The sequence below is a fragment of the Protopterus annectens genome, chromosome 1.part1 (genome assembly GCF_019279795.1).
Source record: "Protopterus annectens isolate FY-2018-M chromosome 1.part1, PAN1.0, whole genome shotgun sequence".
Taxonomy (NCBI): Eukaryota; Metazoa; Chordata; order Ceratodontiformes; family Protopteridae; genus Protopterus; species Protopterus annectens.
The window spans coordinates 1335688106-1335694549 of record NC_056726.1 but is presented as its reverse complement, the minus strand read 5'-3'; positions in this window follow the sequence as shown (position 1 = coordinate 1335694549).

Here is a 6444-nt window from a genome sequence, read left to right as displayed (position 1 = left end):
TGCATGTCGGGGGTGCGGCAGCGTGCCCTCATACGGCGCTGCTGCACCATCTTTAGTGAGGACGCTCGGCACAAGGCTAAAACCATCCTTGCACTGAGCTTCTTGAATCCCTGGGTACATCTTTTAATTAACAAATAATCTGAATCAGAAGTTACTGTATCCAATCTCCTTAAAAAATCCCACGAGTCTATACACAAATGTGACTCACTCCTAACTACATCTTTTAACTTAGTATCCAGGAATTTAGCCAGTGGGTGAGTGATAGACCCTCTAGCGTCAACAATTGTTCACAGAGGGGGCTGGTTCAGGTCTTTATGAATTTTTGGTAAACCAAAAATTGTGGGCATAACCCGGTATAATACAGACAACTAGTTATACTCGTCCACGGAAATAGACCCGTCAATAAAGAGGTCCTCCAAAAAACTTCTAATTCTAGAATATGTGGTATTCAGCTCATTCAATGAACTATGATCATATGTTCCACTGTCCAAGATAGTTTTCATCTTACTAGTATAATCACTTACATTCATAATAACCAACCCCCTCCCTTATTAGGTTTCATAAATCGGATACCAACTGATGACAAAAGCAGGTCTAAATTCAATTTTTCATGTTCAGATAAATTGTTTTTACTTAGTTTATTATCTGACTGAACTAAATATTCTGATTTAGAACAAATAGACCTGATGTCCAGTTCATGCATACATTCAAAAAGCTCCAAAGAAGAATGGGGGGTGGTTAAATGTACTAGAAACTGTCAAACTATTATTTGGACAGGTATCATTGTGAAACATTAAGTTCAGATTTAACTTTTGCACATATTATAAATGGTAATGATGAAACAATGAGTAATAAAAATAATAAAACATTTTCTCATCCTTTCCTTACTACATTTAGCAATGATAGCTATATGATTAGGAACATTCTTTATAAGAATTGGGAAATTTTCTGGAGAGAAAACACCCTAAGGGACTGTTTGGTGCTTCACCCATTTTTGTCTATAAAAAGGACAAAATTTAAAGTCAGCAGTTGAACACATTGTGCCTACTTGTAAAATAAGTTGTATGTATAAATGTGGTTCATGTGTATTTTGTCACTATAGTCTTGAAACTAGTGAAATATTTATTAATAAATATAAGGTAAACATAAACGGTAGACCTAATTGTAACACTAGTAAGATAGTGTACTGTGCTATTTGTTCCCATTGTTCATGTTTCTATATAGGGACATCTGAATGCAAATTAAAAAACAGAATGAGCGAGCATCATAGTGACATTTGTCTAGGGAAAGAAACAAATGCTTTAGCAAGACATAGTATTGCTAGTCCTGGGCATGTTTTCAAATTTAAATCAAGACACACCTGAACTGCTTTATACTCTTATGGTTTGAAGAAGCCACTTTGGTGAAAGCGCTTACCAGATATCTGCTAATAAAAGATTTGGTTTTAAAGAAATTAACAGCATCTTGCTTCATTGGATTGGATTATTCTTATATTCCTGGTCTGACGAGACTTGTTGTATGCTGTTTGATGTGATTTATATGACTTTGGTCTGAAGAGACTCATTGTATGCTGCTTGCTATCCTCTGCATGGTTTTGCGCCTGAGCAGTTTTCTTTATTTTTATGATTTTATTTCTGTGCTTTCTGCTCAGCAGCATCCATTTTCCTGTGGTACTAATTGTTATTTGGATTATTTATGTTTTCAAATTTGTTGTTTTACAAACATTAATTATGCCAGAACATGGAGGTGCCTGGCCCCTTTTACTTGAGAAAGCAGAATTGCTTTGGCAGCTTCATTTAAATGCACAATTTTGGCCAGGGTTAAATGATGCAGATAATATAAAATGTCTGCTTAAATTAAGAGCTTTAAATAGATAGAATGTATCTTTTTTCTCTTTAGTTGACTTTAGCTTAAGAATGCTACTATTGTGTATAACATTGCTATATTTCTTTTATGAATGAAAAGAAAAGGGGGGGTGTTCCTTTTACTATGCTTTCTTTTACGATGCCCTTTTTACTATGCTTGGTTTTGTCAGGCTATTTTATGCAATAAGGGTGTGTTCTGAATTTTAGCTGTGATTGGTTTAAGAGTATTTAAGAGTGTGTTCATTTATCTGATGAAGTTCCTTTTTATATGTCAGTGGAATGAAAGCACTTATCTTTTTGGATTATTTTGAACTGCTGTGTTGTTTTTATGTACTGCATTTGGCTGAAGCAGTTTTTAGCTGTACTATGTGGAATTAAAGCATTTTGGAGTATGGAAGCCTTCTTTTGCCCTGCTTTTTGGATTATATATACAGCTAAGGCCCATACCTTCATCTAGGTCTGTTGATGTGGCTACCTCAGAGGGAGAGCGAGTCAATAGCTATGACTTTGGATCTAAACCATAGCAAGGGAATGGTACTGATATTTCTATGGATGGTGATATTTCTAGGTGGGTGGTAAGTGATAATAGTCAGATAGAACTTAAGACACCAGTGGAAGATGGTACCAAACTTCCTTTCAAAAGGGAGCTGGAGAGTGCCAGTAAGGATGAGTTGAGGAATGCTTGGACTCTACATTATAGGACTTGAAGGAGTTAGCCAAGGAGTTTGCAGAGAGTCAAGAGCAGAGAGAGAGAGAGAGAGTCCATATACTGAGACAAAGGATTTTTTTTTTCAGGAAATGGATTCCTGATGGAGGACTACAGGAAGACGTTGTACAGTAGTTGGTAGTACCTAGGGCCTACCGACTCATATTTCTGTCAAAGCTCATGATATGCCTTTTGCAGGACATATGGCCATAATGCACAGTAAAATATGGCACGTGCAGAATTTTTATTGGGCTGGGATTGCAAAGGATGAAACAGGTTACTGAAGGAGCTGTGAGCAATAGAAGAAGGTTGGTAGGGCTGAAGACAAAGCCAGCACTGCTTTGATGTCTTTGCCTGTTATTTAGAAACCATTTCAGAGGGTAGCTGTGGATATCATGGAACCTTTGAGTACCCCAAGTTATGCAGATAAGAAATAGATCTTTTGTAGAGAATTATGCCACTAGATATCTAGAAGTGGTGGTTCTGTCTTCCATTGATGTAGAAAAGGTAGCAAATGCTTTGCTAGATATTTTCAGCAGGGTAGGCTTTTAAAAGGAAATATTGACAGATAGAGGGTCCAACTTTATGTATAACCTACTGGCATGTTTGTGGAAGCGTTGTGGAGTGAATCACCTAAAGTCTACCTCCCAGAAAAATTGCCTAGTGTAGAGGTTCAACTCTACACTGAAGACCATGTTGCCTCTACACTGCAGACCACATTGAGGGGATTTTCAGACCAGTATCTGCCCCCTCTTCTCCTTGCATACAGGGAGGTGTCCCAGAAAATACAGGTTTTTCATTTTTGAGTTACTTTATTGTCACAGGGTAAGGGTCCCTGGCTTAATTCATAAAAAGTGGGTGGATGAGTATGATTGCCATAAGGAATCTGTTGTGGTATATGTCCTAAACCTCAGGATTAGTCTTGGGGAGGTCAGGAAAATGGCTTAGGAGCAGGTTACCATTTGAAATGTCATGACCCGCTGTAGCAGGTCATGTAATACAGAGACCCAATGGTGAAAAAATGGACTTACATTTACTAAGTTTGACATAGCTATTTCTTGGAATATTCCCTTTTCTCCAAGGCATGGTGATCCTGAAGTTGATATATACATTCAAAGGTGTGTGTGTGTGTGTGTGTGTGTGTGTGTGTGTGTGTGGGGGGGCTTGCCCTCCTGCAAAAAAAAAAAAAAAAAAAAAAAAAAGTTTAAAGGAGAAGAGTGATGTTTGAGATTTGCTCTTCTCTGGCACTTTTGATCTTTATTTTTCAGAGTGTCATCACTTGGCATTTCTAGTGCCAATATTTCAGTATGGAGCCTCAGGAGCACAACAATAGCAAAAAAGTTTGGTGTGACAGTGCAGCCAGAGTCACAGAATATTTCGTAGGGCACCAGGTCATGGCACTTATTCCCATATAAGACAATAAGATGTAGGCATAATTGGAAAGCCCTCTCACCATTATAAAAAGGGTGAATGATATCAACTACTTTATAGATTAGCCAAGTAGGATGCCAAAACACAAATTCTACCATGTTAACATGGTAAAATGATAAAGCTCTATCATGGCAGACAGGCCCTGGCACTTAGTACCTGCAGTGGGTTGCAGGAGGAGTCAGAAGGGGATCTGGAGGCAGAACTCTTCTGTAATATTTGTGCTGACACCTCAAGTGGATGGGGTGGCACTCTCCCCCACATCTAACCATTATCCAGGTTCAGGAAATCTGAGCTGTGTTACAGGAATTTGAGGATACGTTTGCTGGTAGGTTACCATGTATCCACATGCTTTAGCAACATGGACCCCAGCAACCAATCAATAAACTCTGAAAGAGAAACTGAAGGATATGTTGGAATTGAGGATAATAAAGCAGTACATCAAACCCTTGGCCTCACCAGTGATGCTGGTGCCAAAGAGGTATGACAGCAACTGGGTATATGTGGATTGTAGAAACCTGAACAGTTGAACAGAGTCAGCTGCTTGCCCCATTCCCAGGACAAATGAATTCTTAGAACAACTGGGTTGAGATAAATATATAACTACTATTGACTTGAACAAGAGTTACTGGCAGGTGCCATTGACACCTGCAGCCAGGGAGAGGTTAGCATCTGTGACCCCACATTTGGGTTGTATGAGTTTTCAGAAATGCCATTTGGTATGAAGAATGCCCCAGCAACTTTCCAAAGGCAGGTTAGATCAAATCCTAGCAGGACTAGGAGATTATGCCTTTACCTGGATGATATTGCCATCTACAGGTGGTCCCAGGCAGAAGATATGCAGCATTCCGGGGTGATGATAGACAGATTCCAAAGGGCAGGGTTGACCATCATGGTTACCAAGTGTCAGGTGGTTATGGCTGAGGTATGTTAAAAGGGTCACAGAGTGGGTGGTGGAAAGATTAGCCCAGAGCCTGCCAAAGTTTTTGCTGTTTAGGCATGACCCACCCCTGCTACCATGAAATAGGTAGATGCATTCCTAGAGGCTGATGGGTATTCTAGGAAATTTATTCTCCAGCATAGTACAATAGCTACTCTCCTTACAGACCTTACTTGGAAAAATATACCAGATTAAGTTGTCGGGAGACCAGCCAGTGAGCAGGTATTTCAAAAGTTTAAAGAAGCTCTTATTGGACCCCTGTATTAGCCAGTCTTGATTATAGTCAATAATTCAATGTACAAGTAGATGCTTCTAACTATGGGGTGAAGGCTGTGCTTAGCTAAGTTTCTTCAGAAGGAGAGGAGTACCCTATAGTGTTTTTGAGCTGTCTACTTCTATCAAGAATAGAACCATTTGCAGCCATTGCGAAAGAATGTCTGGATATAATTTGGACACTGTATAAGCTATAACCTTATTTGTATGGTTAAGTTCACTGTGGTTACAGATCACAACCCTTTAAAATGGCTGTACAGAGCAAGCAGACAGAATGGGAATCTTTTAGATTGAGTTTATCTTTGCAGTTCTACAACATGACTATCCAGTATCACCGTGGTAGTGCCAATAATAACGTAGGTGGGTTACCTAGAGGGGGTATGGGCTAATGTACAAAAACACTGCACCCTTGTCTTAAGCTGCATCTCTTAAAGGGTGCTTCCAGAAAAACTCACTTGAGGTTCTTAAGGTGGTGGTGCTGGTGGTTGGGGAAATGTAAAGCCAGGGTAATGCCAGATTAAAGGGAATGTCTATGAAATGTGCTATTGCCAGGCTGAATGAATTAGAATGTATCCTTTCTTTTCTGTGTTTTTTCCTGTGCCTGCCATGCTTCTCTGCATTGTATGTTCTCATGATAAAATGGGAGACACTTCTGTTTGTCCAGAGTTAAGGGGACAGAAAAATGTGCTGGTGTTTGAAAAGTGACAGCGAGTTCTTTTAATATCACAAACAAGGATAACACAACATTGAAATGTAATGACTATATTGGAACTTTTTAAGACTCAGGTGGAATTCAGTTCAAGAAGAAATAGATGTGAAAGTATTTTGAGAAACTCTGATGACCATGATATTGGGTGAGAGAAGCTGGTTGATGACCTGTCTCAAAAAGAATGATGACATCAAAGAACTCTGGAAGCCATAAAAGATTATATGCTATATAACTGCATGATAAAGCAGTTGAAAAAGAGGTGTTATTGAAGAAGAATTTTAGTTGGAATTGCTGATGCTTGCCTGTGGAATTATCCTATCTGTGAAAAAACTTGCTATTTCAGGGACAGGCTTTTTTGTAGCAAGCTAATCAGGGAACTTAGATATCTGTAGTTAGGCTTTTCTGTATGCAGTATACTAACCTTCATTTATTTTACTTGCTCTATTCTCTTTATCATTTAAGCAAAATCCATTTATTTGCCTTGAAGCTCTTGTGGTTAGTATTTATTTATTACAAATGTATT